The sequence below is a fragment of the Lissotriton vulgaris genome, chromosome 1_1 (assembly GCF_964263255.1).
Source record: "Lissotriton vulgaris chromosome 1_1, aLisVul1.2, whole genome shotgun sequence".
NCBI lineage: Eukaryota > Metazoa > Chordata > Amphibia > Caudata > Salamandridae > Lissotriton > Lissotriton vulgaris.
Window position 1 is genome coordinate 569,234,153 of NC_141685.1, and position 14,668 is coordinate 569,248,820.

General features: G+C 42.3%; 1 protein-coding gene across 2 annotated transcripts in view; it reads left to right on the forward strand.

Annotated features, from left to right (window-relative positions):
• The window catches only part of KYAT3 (kynurenine aminotransferase 3), a 425,395-nt gene that overhangs the window by 45,846 nt on the left and 364,881 nt on the right, over positions 1-14,668 (forward strand). For both annotated transcript variants that reach the window (XM_086953965.1, XM_086953966.1), the window contains exon 2: positions 6,940-7,019. The gene's annotated coding sequence lies outside the window, so the exon portion shown is untranslated. The remainder of the gene's footprint in view (positions 1-6,939; positions 7,020-14,668) is intronic.

Sequence of the window (14,668 nt, forward strand, 5' to 3'; positions counted from 1 at the left end):
AACATGTGCTGGGTACAGCAACAATTAACCCCTTCGGTGCTTATGACGAGCTCAGCTCGTCATGGCATATACCTCTCAGGTGCTCATGACGAACTGAGCTCGTCATGACCACACCCATTTTCATTGTGGCCCAGCACAGGAGAGGAATAAGACCAGCAGCGATGTGGTTAATGTTTGTGAAGTGTGAATAAACACATTACATATTTAAAAAATCATTTTGGCTCATCAGCTTCATTTCTTACCTAGAAGTAGTTTTGTGTGATATCAGTCCGTCTCTGACGTCCGGCAGCTGCCCCTACTGCTGCTGCCCTGCCAGGGGGAGGTGGGCAATCGTCATCTGATGTGTCTGTGTCGCCCACATCAATTGTGGTGCCTTTCCTCATAGCCATGTTATGGAGCATTGCGCAGCTTTCCACGATTTTACAGCATGTCTCGGGGCTGTATTGCAGTGCATGTCTCAGGGCTGTATTGCAGTGCCCCTCCACTTTTATGGAGGCATCTGAAACGGCTCTTTAGGATCTATGATGCTGCTCATAGATCTGTGTGCTCTGTTGTACCTCCTCTCCCTTGCATTTGCTGGCTCCAGATACGGGGTCAGGATGAAGTCTCGCACTGCGTAGGCACTATCACCTTCAGGGATACAAATAACAGTAAGTCAATGTTCCCCCCCCTCCATCCCCCCAGAGATGTAGTGTATGGATGTGTGTGTGCAATTGATTTACCTAGCAGATATCCCTCTCCAAACTCTCTAGCACTCGGACGTCTTTGTATCCCACTATGTCTAAATATGAAAGCGTTGTGTGTGCTGCCAGGGGATTTTGGTACAATGTCATTGATAATGTACTTAGCATTGCACACAATCTGTACATTCAGGGAATGGTAGCATTTGCGGTTCCTGTACACATATTCAGTTGCTGCTGGGGGTGTGAGGGCCACATGGGTCCCATCAATGCAGCCAATGACATGGGGGAAACGTGCAATCTGGTAAAAGTCAAGTTTGGTTTACTGTAATGTCTGTTGGGTGCTGGGGAAGTATATCTGATGTGATAGCCTCTGTAGCATTGCATCCAGAATGGCATGGAAATAGCGAGATAGGGCACTCTGTGACACCCCGCCAACCTCTGCTATGACTCCCTGAGGCCAGGAGGTGCAGTGAACACAAGACCTGCACATGGATGGGATTTATTTGGGTCCTGCGTGTTGGGTGTTCCAACAAGGGTTTCAGCTCCTCAATCAGGTCCAAGGTGGTCTGTGGGTGCAATATACACAAAAGAACAGACCAGGTCTAAAACGATGTGTGACTTCACCAGTAACCGTGGACTAATGTAGTGCTTGTGTGAATGCATGTCGTTGTAAACAGAAGTCATTGGAAACAAATTGACAACAAGTAGAAGACACAGGCTAGAGCAAATCCCATCAGACCACCCTTATGGTGGAGTATACATCATGTGGGAATTTGCTGATCATACCTTTCGACCATATAGTGTCGGTGCAGGTATGGATAACTGTTATGTAATCATAACGTGCATTCTAAAATAATATTTGATGAAAAAGTGCAGTGCTAAAGTGGTAGTAAGGAATAAAATTGACTACACAGACTTCTAAACATTTAAATAAAAGTACATGTGCCAAGAGTTAAAAACACGCCAAGTAGTACGACTACCCAGTGGCGCAGTGCAGAACGGTCGACATGTTTCAGCCAAGGGGGCAGATTACCCCGGCTTTCTTCAGGACCTATAAACATAGAATGGCTACTGCAACTATATTGAAGTGAAAAGTACTGGAATGTACTACACAAAAGTTAATTATCTGTCAGGAACTTAGATACTTAAGTGTCCACTGGAGGGAGAGCAAACATCTTCTTCCTATCAGAAAACAAGAAAACAAAAAAACATTGTCAAGCAGCACTGGCTTGCACACAAACACCCACACACGTACACAGAGACCGTTTAGCCACACCTGCAAGAATGATTGACATTCCGCGTTTATAAAAAGCATACTAGCTTAATCTCCCCAAGGCATTTCCTTGAAGGGATACTCACCCAGCTTTGTGTGGGTGAAGACCTCACCTCACCCGGCGACCGCTCGGGAGTATGAGGTCCCGCTCTAGAGTGTAGAGAAAAGGGCACAGTAAGCACACAACTTTACAGAGCCCCCTCCAATGGCTCTACACATATAACCCAACAGACGTGTGATATTAACCCAACTGCCAAGAACCTTATGCACTGACACTCAACGGACACCATATTGTGCACAGAGACCGCACATCTTGCGGTGTTGCTCATGTCACAGGACATGGTATAAGCAATAAAGTGCGTTTACAAACCACTTTTCCTTGAAAAATTGAATATTGACTGTAAGCTTTGCTAAAAGACCCTAGTACAATAGTATAAGAAGGGGGTACTTAGAGGCGACCATGGATAATCATCTAAGGCAACCCTCAAACAAAAGATCCTTTAACTGTTGAGGAACATAAAAACTGTAAAGTCCCCACCTAATGTCAAAGTATCATAGGGATGCCAGACCATCCTGGCTCCTTCGAATTTTATTTCCTCAGAATTAGTGGAGATATCCTGTCTTACACGAAGGAACTGACTAGTACAAAACAAAGCCAAGCAGGGCTAAATGGCGGCTCACCTCTATGGTCGCCTCTAAGTACCCCCTTCTTATACTATTGTACTAGGGTCTTTTAGCAAAGCTTACAGTCAATATTCAATTTGGGGAGATTAAGCTAGTATGCTTTTTATAAACGCGGAATGTCAATCATTCTTGCAGGTGTGGCTAAACGGTCTCTGTGTACGCGTGTGGGTGTTTGTGTGTGTGTTTGTGTTTGTGTGCAAGCCAGTGCTGCTTGACAATGTTTTTTTGTTTTCTTGTTTTCTGATAGGAAGAAGATGTTTGCTCTCCCTCCAGTGGACACTTAAGTATCTAAGTTCCTGACAGATAATTAACTTTTGTGTAGTACATTCCAGTACTTTTCACTTCAATATAGTTGCAGTAGCCATTCTATGTTTATAGGTCCTGAAGAAAGCCGGGGTAATCTGCCCCCTTGGCTGAAACATGTCGACCGTTCTGCACTGCGCCACTGGGTAGTCGTACTACTTGGCGTGTTTTTAACTCTTGGCACATGTACTTTTATTTAAATGTTTAGAAGTCTGTGTAGTCAATTTTATTCCTTACTACCACTTTAGCACTGCACTTTTTCATCAAATATTATTTTAGAATGTTATGATTACATAAGTTATCCATACCTGCACCGACACTATATGGTCGAAAGGTATGATCAGCAAATTCCCACATGATGTATACTCCACCATAAGGGTGGTCTGATGGGATTTGCTCTAGCCGGTGTCTTCTATATGTTGTCAATTTGTTTCCAATGACTTCTGTTTACAACGACATGCATTCACACAAGCACTACATTAGTCCACGGTTACTGGTGAAGTCACACATCGTTTTAGAGCTGGTCTGTTCTTTTGTGTATATTGCAATCTTGACAGGAGGGGGATGAGCAGACAGGTCGTTAAATATTCCCCTCGACCCTCCACACACATTTTGTTTTTTGGGTCTGTGGGTGCAGCCTGTACTTGCCATGGATGTCCTCTTCAGTCTGCCTGAAAATACGTTCCTGTCTCATTCTCCTCTGTGCAAGGGCATGAATACGCAGCCTCCTGGCTATCACATATAGAGCTGCCATTGTGGAAGTTTCTGTTGCATTGTGGGCTGCTTTAAATACCTTGCACCTGGTTACCACCTGCATGCACTTGGTGGTAATTGCGATTTCTTAATTTGCGATTTTGTCCAAATTGCAATTTGCGAATTTTTGTTACATTTCCTTGCGATTTCTTATTTTGCGAATTTCTGTCTGCGACTTTCGCTAACAGAGAAAATTGCAAAATAGGAAATCGCAAGAATTTTCGCAGATGTCATTTTTTCACAATGTAAGAAATCGCTATTTTTGCGATTTTCTTATTTTGTGATGCCTCATACATCTGAAATTGCGAATTTTTAATCGCAAATGCTGTTTTTTGCGATTCCCAGCATTTGCAACAAAATATTCGGTTGATACATATGCCCCCTGGTAGTTAGAGATTTATAATAAACATCAGCACTTGGGCATAAACATTCCAAATATAAACTTTCCAGCTTTGTCTTATTATGATGGGACATGAATGTACATTTGCACTTCTAAATTGGTTTCCCAAACATCCTGGAGTCTCTATACCTAACTGCCTTTTAAGTTTGTAGCAAACTTGTTTCTTTTTCTATGTCACTTCTACCATAAAATCTCTTTTATCTCTCTTTAGCCCCCTGATTTTTTTCTTTTTGGGTTTTTTAAAAATATGTTTGTTTATTTTACTGTTTAAGGTCCGATCAGCCTCTTTTTTTCCATATCCAGTGTGCACTAAGAAAGGCAGACATGTTCCTTAAGCCTTATAAATAAATATCCCGCACATATCTGCCTTTTTCGTTCCACTGATTTTCTTAGTGCCAATTATCCTATTGCGTGACACATTCTCTTAAATTATTACAGTTGGTAATATCCCAGTTTAACAGCAATGTTTTTGCAAAAGATGATCGTGTAAGTGACACTCAAGTTTGCAGAAATCCTTGCAATTAGGAAACGTAGTTCTATGAATTAATACGTTGTCTAATACTGACCGTGAACCCTGCCTATGAGCATATTGGACAGACCTATCACAGTCAATCCTGTTAAATAATACAACACCTTCCATTTCCATTTGTAGTTTGTTGCTGCTGTGGTGACATTTGTCTTCGAACTTGAGGGCCGTCATTAAGAAGTCAACCAATCCATTTCAGCTTGCATTACCATTCAAGATAACCTTTCTGAACCCACAAGTGACACCATTATTTATTGTGTTGTCTGGTAGTGGTACGTAAGTTGGAGAGGGAGTAATTCCCAATTCTGTGTTTTCTGTGCTATAGATTAACATCAGGTCAAGACTCATTTGCATATGGTTGGGTCCAAACTAGGGTGGCGTGGTGAGGAAAAAAATGAGGGATTAAACCCAGATGGGTGACTGGGGATGAGTGATTGATTTCTTCGGCATTCCGTCCATCATTTGTTCTTTTTTCCTTCATATCCCTAAGTGGAAAGGGTATGCCCAGACGTGGGTTTCGTGCTCACTGTGCCACTGGATTCAAACTAGCCTGACTGATGAAGGGGTTATACCTCGAAACCACTCCCAGGATGCTTGTTTACATTCCAGAGAGGACCTGGCCTGGCAGTTTTGGGCTGGACTTTTCTCATGAGGAGCGGGGACAAGACTGATTTGTATATGGCTGGGTCCAAACTAGGGTGGCGTGGTGAACCAGAACATGATGGATTAAACCCAGATCGGTGGCTGGGGGGAGGAGTGTTCGATTTGTTCAGCACTGCATCCATAATTTGTTCTTTATACAGATTAACTCACAATCAATAGCATCCTTCTCAAAAGATAGTGTTGTGTATGTGGACTCCCTGAATCGCTCATATTGCAACAAGGTGCCTAATTAATTAATTTTACACATTTGTTTTGAAAAAGTTGTTTATTTAAAATGGTTAGAAACCTTGATTTCAGTAATTTCGTAAGTGCCTTCCCCCCACAGTATACAGGAATGAAGTACATTTCTAATTCTTTTCTAAATTTGGTCGGCTTCTCAAGAGACGCCCTACTCAATACTCCATGCTACTCAGTTGTTTGCAGTGTGGAAGATCCCAATAAAGGGCACAGGAAAAGGCAGCGTTCCAGTTAAAGGGAAGCATGTAAAGATATTGGCTGCTACACATTCCAATATAGTAAATTCTCTTAAGTCCTTTCTCTCTTTAATAGCAGTAAATTTCTAATTGACCATTCAAATGGATTCTCACCCCTTGAGCACTCCTGTCTTTGCCCTCTCCTCTCTCAGCATTACTCTGTTGGTGATGCAGAGTTTTCAAACTGGAATCAGGAAGGGGCAGCCAGGTTAAAGAGTGGCAAAAAGTGCACCGGGTAGACCAGGGCTTCTAAAACTATGGTTAACTTAGTGGCTGGGACATGTACCAAAATCCAGTAAAACGTAGATCTTATTTTGGCTGTACTTGGACTGTTTCCTATAAATCTGTCCTTTATTTTCCTCCAGAGCACTTTGCCTCTTTCATGCTCTCAGGACTTACCATCTGTGCTCAGTCGTGCTTGCATATGAAGAATTCAGCCCAATCCCCACGTAGGACCAGCTGTGCTGCTGGGGCAGCTACTAGGGCAGTGAGCATGACTTGCTCCACCAGAATTGCTTGGGCTTAAATCCTCACAGTTTTATTGCTTGGCTGCTAATTGGCTGGCCTAGTGTCGTGAGACTGGAGGAAAAACTTGCACTTTGTTGTGGCCACAGTATAACTGTTTCGTCTGTGGGGATTACAGAGGAAACATTGGATTCTGCCTTACATTTGCCAGCTGAGCCTAGAACTGTCAGTGCATCTTAAAATTCCCTGATACCTACCTCTTCCCCCTTGCCTTATTTCCCCTTCAGTAAGTAAGATCTTAGAGATAATTAGGTCTTGCCACAAATGTATATCTTTAGGATGGGCAGTAGTCTCGGTGACCTTCTCTGCCATTTACCTTTCTTATGGTATGAAAAGGAGTACCATTAAGGGAGACCATTATAACACTTATTGAGCTGCCACCAAGTGTCTGTGTAAGTGACCGTGTACCAACTGTCTGTTAATTTCTATATGTGTTGCACATCATTGTTTTTATTAGTTGCCTTTTTTCAAACTGAAGTTTTCAGTTCAAACTCAATTATGCTTTTAATCATTGCTCAATAGTAACATAGTTAGGAACAACGGAAGGAAGATTAAGGAGTGTGTGAAAAGGGCCTTGAAATGCCATTGCTTTAAAGTGGAATCATGTTTCCAAAGCCCATATCTTAAACCAACTGTAAAAAATGTGTTCTATTTAGATTGCCTACAAGAAGCAGTATCGAAACATTCCTGATCGGCTAAAACTACACACAGCAAAGAAGCCAAATTTATTCTTAAGGTAAGTCTCTCTGTGACTGAACTCTAGACCTTGTTGAGTTGCTGTTTTGCATTTATAGGTATGTTACTGTTGAGTATACTCCACCTTGCTGTGGAAACCCTACTGCAATGAAGCATCTTGGTACACCTCATGTCAAGATTTTGTCGACACTTCCACCCTCCTTCCTCATGATCACGTTTCCCTGGTTTTGTTTAGTCATGTTAGAGTCCTGGATTGCCTCTATAGTCAATGCAGACTTCCAAGTGAGGGTGTTGATGTGCAACAACTGTAAATTTCAATTTTTTTATGTTAGTCACGTTTGGTGTGAATATGTTAATTCATGTTTGTATACCACAAGTGTTTGTGTAAAGCATACATATCTGTTTGAGAAGATTTTTGTTTTTAATTAACTTACTGCTTGAGTTCTGGATGACCTGATGATGATGATGATGAGTGAGGTTGTCTGGAATCCCCAGATAGATGGAATTACCATATTCAAGGCGGGAAGTAATTAATGAATGAACAAGGGTTAAGCGGTGACCTGGTGGGGAAAAAGGCCTAAAATGAGCCGTTTGATAAGAGTGCCACATGCTCTGGATACCTGGTTGATTTATTTTCCAAATGTGAGTTGATTTTCAGTGATGATGTCCATATGTTTGGCCAAAGAGACCGGGTCTGGTGGAGGCCTTAGTGGACTATCAAGAAGGAGACCAGTCTGGGGACTTCAGACCACATATACAAATTTTTGGTTTGTGTCTATTGAGCTTGAAACAGTTGCTCATGGAAACTTGAGCAGTTCTTTGACAATATTAGATAGATCTTGCTTGCCATTATTACTAATGCAGCGGTAGCAGAAAGTTAGGAGTTACTCATAAAAGAAGAATTGTAAATGGCTAGGGTAACTGGAATTGAAGATCGTCGATGAAAACCTGCGTGAATTGGTGGTACTCACCATACAGGCACCTGAATCCCATTGAAGTAAAATTTCAGTATAAAGCCATAATGTATGTTCGTTCAAAGTAAACACCAGTGAATTTGTTTTGCTAAGATTTATTGTTCGTAAAGAAATTTTCGAGCAGTGTTATGTTGCAACATCTCTATATACATCTGATACAGTACACATGTTTCCTCTAACAGACTTTTTCAGGGTTTTCTTGTAATCGAGTCTGTTTGTCATGGATCACTAGATGATATAGCTGGATTGTGATTGTGCAACAAGAAAAATGTACTCCTGCTGCATTGTGGCAATGTGACGAAAGACGCAGAGCACTAGTAGAACACTATTGTCTTGCTTTCAAACATTAACATTCAAACTTCATCGGAATATGTAGGATTTTAAATTGTGTGAGATACCAGTAGAGAGATGATGAGAAATGTGTTTTCTTTCTAAACAACATTTAAATAAGCTTTCTTCCCATGTTAACACGGAAGTGGGCGCTCTTGAATTTCCAGCAATGATTAGAAGATAGACTGCTTTATTTAGAGTTCGACAGATGCTGAACATCCATCAATAAGTTAGAGTGCATAGAAGATCTATATCTTGTAAATCTGGCAGATGGGGCTTCCACCACTTTTTGGTGAAAGTTCCACATGATAACCTTGTAAACTGGTTGGAAAGTTAGTTCTGTTCTGTGTCAGTATTTCATGAGTTCACTTTTAGGTTCTGTAGGTCAAAACATGCAAGCTTGTTGAAGATGTAGAGAACTATTGCACCAATTATTTGAAAATGTGATATAATCCTTAAAACATTTACTTGCTCAAAAATGATCACTTTTCAAAGATGATGCAGGCTATCTTATGCTCTAAACTTTCCCACATAAATGAGCCTTTCATTGTATCGAGTCTTAGTCCTTGTGCCTTAATTCTATTAGAAGCTCAACATTGGTCCCTCGAGCACTCCTCTTCAGTCCTCAAAAGAAGGATCACAGTCTTTGTAGAGTGATAGGGTGTTCCTTTATTTTCTAGCCAATAGGTGTTTCGTCATACCTTACACACGTGCCTGCTTCGTGCTCGAAATAAAATTGTAGCCGAAAGACTTTGGAGTTTTGGGTTTAGTGACAATTTGGCATACCATGAATAGAGCCTTAAGTATACTTGAGTGCATATAATTAGTTGGTTTAAACTAAAATCATGTTATTGATTCTTTTTTTTGTTTTGCAGTTTTTTTTATATTACACAAACTCTACCCGAAGGTATGGGGTGCTTTACATGAGCACCAGTTGCGTTATACAAGGGCACATTCATTTAAGAGATTAAGTGATTTGCCCAAAATCACAGGATGTTGATCCGATGCCGACGCTCGAACCTGGTTCCCCAGTTTAAAGTCTGCAGCTAGGCGAATTGGGTGTTTAGCGATTGTTCACTGTTTTGGATTATAAAGAAGCGCTGGTGAGGTCAGTTACTCCCATTCAATGATACCCTTACAAATACCTTGATGTATGCATGGTTGAAACCCTGTGCTTGTACTCCCGTTAGTTGACAAGTTGACTAATGACACAGGCCTGCGGCCGGGGAACACAACTACCTCAGCATGCACCTGAACCTAAAAAATTTCATTGGGCAGTACTTGGCCAGTAAGGTTAATTTCAGACCAGTCCCCCAGATCGAGAATCCAGGCAAATTGATGCTTTTAGCAAAAATATGTTTTCATCTGCCAGCTTAGCACTGTGGTTTATAAAAGCAGTCTGCCTCGAAGGGTGCTGCACACCTGTCCTTTAGAACATTGCCAGTGACATCTTGCCGGAGATCCCAGAGTACTTAAGGGGCTCCCAACCTCCGACTATTTGTGATAGGCAAGATACAATGAAGTGTGCCATTTGTGCAAGTCTAGATAACACAAATTGTATTGGCAGAGCTATTGGTACCAGTGTTATGATCAGAAGACTCACATTGATGAGGTTGACTGATTTTCGAACAGCGTGCAGGCATCACTGATGGATATGCATTTAGATGGCTCTAGACCAGAAGTCTTGAAACGTTGTTGCTCTGAGCCCCCTATGCGAATTTTTTCTAAGTCTGGGCAACCCCTCCAAAAATGTATGACAAGAATAGGGAGAGTGGGAGGGGCAGGGGTGAGCCCTAAGACTGCATTAAGGAGATCATTTCAGGGGTATTCCTCTATTCTATATGTGAGACTTATAAAAGTACAAATATATCAAACCAAAATAGAAATGGACCAAAAACACTAAGCCCCATAATTGGGGTGTTGTGAGACTGGGTCCCAATGCAACTGCACTTGCTGCACTAAAAGCTCTTAACAAAAAAAAAAAAAAAAACTAAAACCTCTCCAACTTCATCAAGGCATCTTTCAGAGGAAGCTGTGTTTATCACTTGTAATCAAAAAAAATGAGCCCCCTCCTCCCCATATAGCGCCACTGACTCTGGGCTATCTTTTTGATGCTATCCAAGGATCTCACTACTTTCCTCTTTCTCTTAGACCATTACCCTGAGGCCCAAGGGGGTCTGGACAATTGGAGCGCTCTGTTTGAACGTGACCCTCGTGGCTTCCTCCCTGTCATCCCCTTAACTCACCTTGAAGGACATGTGCGTGTAAACAGAGGTCTCACTGGAAGGGATCTAAGGAGAACCAAATGCCCCATGCTTTTTACTTGTACAAAATCAGTTCCCATACTTTTTGTTAAAAACCACCATCCCTGAAGAATTATTGAGACCCTTGAAGTGCCTCTGCGTAAAGGTGAAGGGAGAGCAGGGTTGAGGTGGGGAGGAGTTTTCCTGTGCTGTGACGCTCAGGGAGGGACACAGAACGAATGACGAAATCGGCATTCTCACCAGGGTGCCTACTAGCTGAAAGAATGTAAACGTGTGCAATTGGTTAATCACCAAATGTAAAGGCACTTGGAAACTAGTTTAGGCTTTAATTGATGGAGTCAGCTGAGGCTTCAAGGGGACAATGAGTTATTATTTTTTATACTTATTTTCGATGTTATAGGCTGAGGTCTAGATAGTGTACTTTTAAAAGACCAATATTTGCACAATGTATAGTTTACCTATTACTAAAATATATTTGTTGAAAGCACTTGCTTTATCTTAAAACACCAAATCATTTTGTAGCGGTCTACCTTATGCTGTGCATAATACCATTTTAACATAATGACTTGAAAACTCGCAGTGCTTTCTGCCCCAGGGTGGGACCTTGTAGCACAGCTATAAATGCACACGTCGCTATTCCTCACATCCACAGTGGTCAAATTGCCCAATTTCAATTTAATGATGCAAAAGAATGAATTTCTAATTGATAAGCTTAACTTGCATTTATTTTTCATTTAACGTTTCTGCATTATTTTATTTTCAATTAACTGAGAGAGAAAAACGAAAACCGTTAAAGAATATGTTTATCCTTTTAGCCACGCTTTTGACCCTACCAGAATGTGGCTAAAAGGAACACTATAACATGTAAGTGTCTTGTTTTTTACAATTTCAGTTACCTGCATATAATACGAAAAATAAATGCAAGTTAAGCTGATCTAACGGAAATACACTCTTTTACACTGAGGTCCACATGTATGTGTTTTTTTAAACCACGTCAAGGACTCCATGTAAACGAAGACAGCCTGGAAACGTGGCAAGTTGCGCTTGCATGCCATCTTAATTTACAAGTACTTGTTGAGCCATTTGTGCCCCCCTAGGAATACAGCCACGGCCCCCCACGGGTGCGCGCACCACAGTTTGAAGAACTCTGCTCTAGACTCTTAAAAGAGAAGGCAGGCTCTACACTGAAACAGTTTAAAGACTGAATCAATTACCACCCGCCATCGCCAAGCTTTTTCACAAATTAAGGGGCTATTCCAGTGAATTAGCCTTTAGACAACTGCAGCCTTCATGGGCAATGGAGCATGCAGGCAGTCCAATGCTGGTAGGCCACGTAGTTGGCACCAACAGATACGGCCTAGGACAGCAGTGGCATAAGTCCTACAACTCATCATCCCCTGCTCCAAGGCCACCAAGCTGCTTTAGTTTGTAACCAAAGACTCCTGACCAACCGCTGGGGAGAAAGGATTCAGTATTTACTTCCAGGTTGGCAATCTTGTCCAACAGATGGGTATTAAAGATTGTCACAAGGGGCTTTGTCTTGCCTTTCATTTCCTTCTTCCGCTAACTTTTTCTCACCCCCAAAATGAATCTCGAAGAAGCATTTGTCCATCCTTACTTCATGATGTACATCTTTACTTTGCAAGGGTGCCATTGTACAGACTGTGTGAGAACCAAGGGCTGTTATACACACTGCTTCCTCGTCTTGGGAAGGAATAAGGTCTCAGACCTAACTTGGACCTTTGACGGCTAAATGCCTTCCTGTGATGGCTCGTATTGGATCCGATTGGATCTGCCTTCTCCCGGGATACTGAATTATGTTCCTGAACTTGCAGGATGCATATTTTTAAATAATTATCCTGCAGTCCCATAGGCATTACCTGCCATTTAGGATGTACCAGGAACACTTTCATTTTGCTGTGGTCTACTTTGGCCCCACTCCGTCCCTTAATTGTCAACAAAACTGATGGCGGTAGTGGTTGCACCCTTTCTTCAGAGGTTGAAGTTTCTGTCAATTTCTGCACCTTAATAGGTGATCCTGCATCAGTCAGTCGTAGATCACATCTGGACGATGGCAGAACTCTAGACATTGTTGAGTTTCACAATAACTGAGCTGATGTCCCTCCTGATTCTTGCACAGAGGCTTCCATTTAATGAGGTGATTCTAGAAATGGTGAGGTTACAGGCCTTTCCTCTACAACTGCACTTCATGGACATTTGAGCTATGATCCCGATGTTTTTGGATCAGTCCTGGATCTGTGTAAGGATGGCTCTGAGGCTTTGTGGTATTTTGGCCTCGTGCATCCTCCTTGTCATTGTCAAGTGGTACATGTGGACCTTCAATGGATCCCAGATCCCAGTTGGCTCTTCATCAATAATACCTCTCTGACTCCATACGGGTTACGAAGGAGACGTCCCAAGATCTTCAATGGTGGCGGACTGATCCGAATTTGTCCTGCCAGATACTATTATCCCTTCTCTACCCGGCGTACTTAGTTGTGCTCATGCAAGTTCTCATGGGCCGCATCACTGCCATGTGCTACTGCATCAAGCACTGCGAAGTGGGGTGCTTTACGCATCTTGAGGTGACTGAAGCAGCTGTACATCTTGCTATCTACCAAACACTTGGGGACGTATTTGCCCTATTTGTCACCATCGAACACACAGTGGCAGTGATTATGTGTGTTGGTGTTTCGACGAGAGCACTTGTAAGCAGACTAATTCCGGTGGGAGCGGGACAAGGAACTTCTACATTCCTTTCTGCCTCAAGACCTGCAGAAGATCAAGCAATCCCAATTGTCCTGGTCTCTGCCAGGAGAGTGTGGAACACGGAACACTTGAACACAGACATCTGCCGTCCCGATCAGGCTGCCACTTCAGGAGCACCTCTTGCCACAGGGCAGGTTATTTCTTTGGAACCTTTGCAACTTACACCTTCTTAAGTGGAGAGTGAGTTATGGCAATTGACTGCATTTGAGTTGCCATCTGAGGTGGTAGATGTATTTCTTGCTACCAGATACCCTTCCCCATAATCCATCTGTGATGGGCGCTGGAATAAGTTTGCTGCCTTTTGTGATGTCAGGAAATCTGACCCCTTAAAGGCTAAACTCACAGATTCTGTTGTACTTTCTTTAGCTAAGCAACCTTCTAGTAAGCATTTTTTCCAGATATGCTACACTAGCCTTCCTTGTCGAAATCACCAGTTCTATTAAGGTGTATTAAAAGTTTGACACACACATTCCTTCCCAAACCAATTTTGATACTCCATAGGACTTTAATTTCGACTTGACATTTATGTCTACATTCTTTGGGCCTATCATCTCTGGACTCTGAAAACTGTCTTCCTCATAGCTATTAAGTCTGGTCATGGCGTGAGTAAACAGTGTGCACTTTCAGGTCGGCCTTCTTATACCATCTTCTTTCCTGACCAAATTGGTGCTCAGGACTCTGGTGCCTTTTTACCCAAAGTTGTGACCCCCCCACCTCCCCCCCCCCCCCCCCTTCCCTGGTAGGCAATCGGTCCCTCTACCAGCATTTTTTGTTCCTTTTCACCCCTCAAACAAGAGGAGATGTTCATCGATTAATATAAAACACTTAAACCTTTAGTGCTCCAATCACACCATAGCCCATCAAGTGGGTAATCAGCTGTTAGGGGAGTTCTCTAGAACGAAGAAAGCAAATGCTGTGAAGAAAAGGTCCGTATTCAGCATCACGAACTGGAATGGGCTGGCCAGGAGATAATCTTGAGGTTTTGAGAGCCCATTCAACCAGGATTAAGGCTGCTAAAACCGCATTGGCATTAGGAGTTCCTGTCCTTCACATCTCTCAGGCTTTGACATGGGTGTCGGGGTATACATTCACACCAGCCAGGGCCAGTGGGAAGGACACTTCATCTGCTAAGTTTTGCAGCACTTTTTGATCTGAGTTCACTCTTCAGACCCCTCCGCCTTTGGAATGTTCTGCCTCAGTTTCTATTCAAAATGTGAAAAATATCCATTTTTTTTTTTAAAGAGCTTTATTGAAAAACGTACACATCCAGTTCCAAATTATACAGGCGTGGAGTCCGCAAATTAGGAAGGAGAGACACATCTGATACATTCATCATAAGAGCAATTGTACAT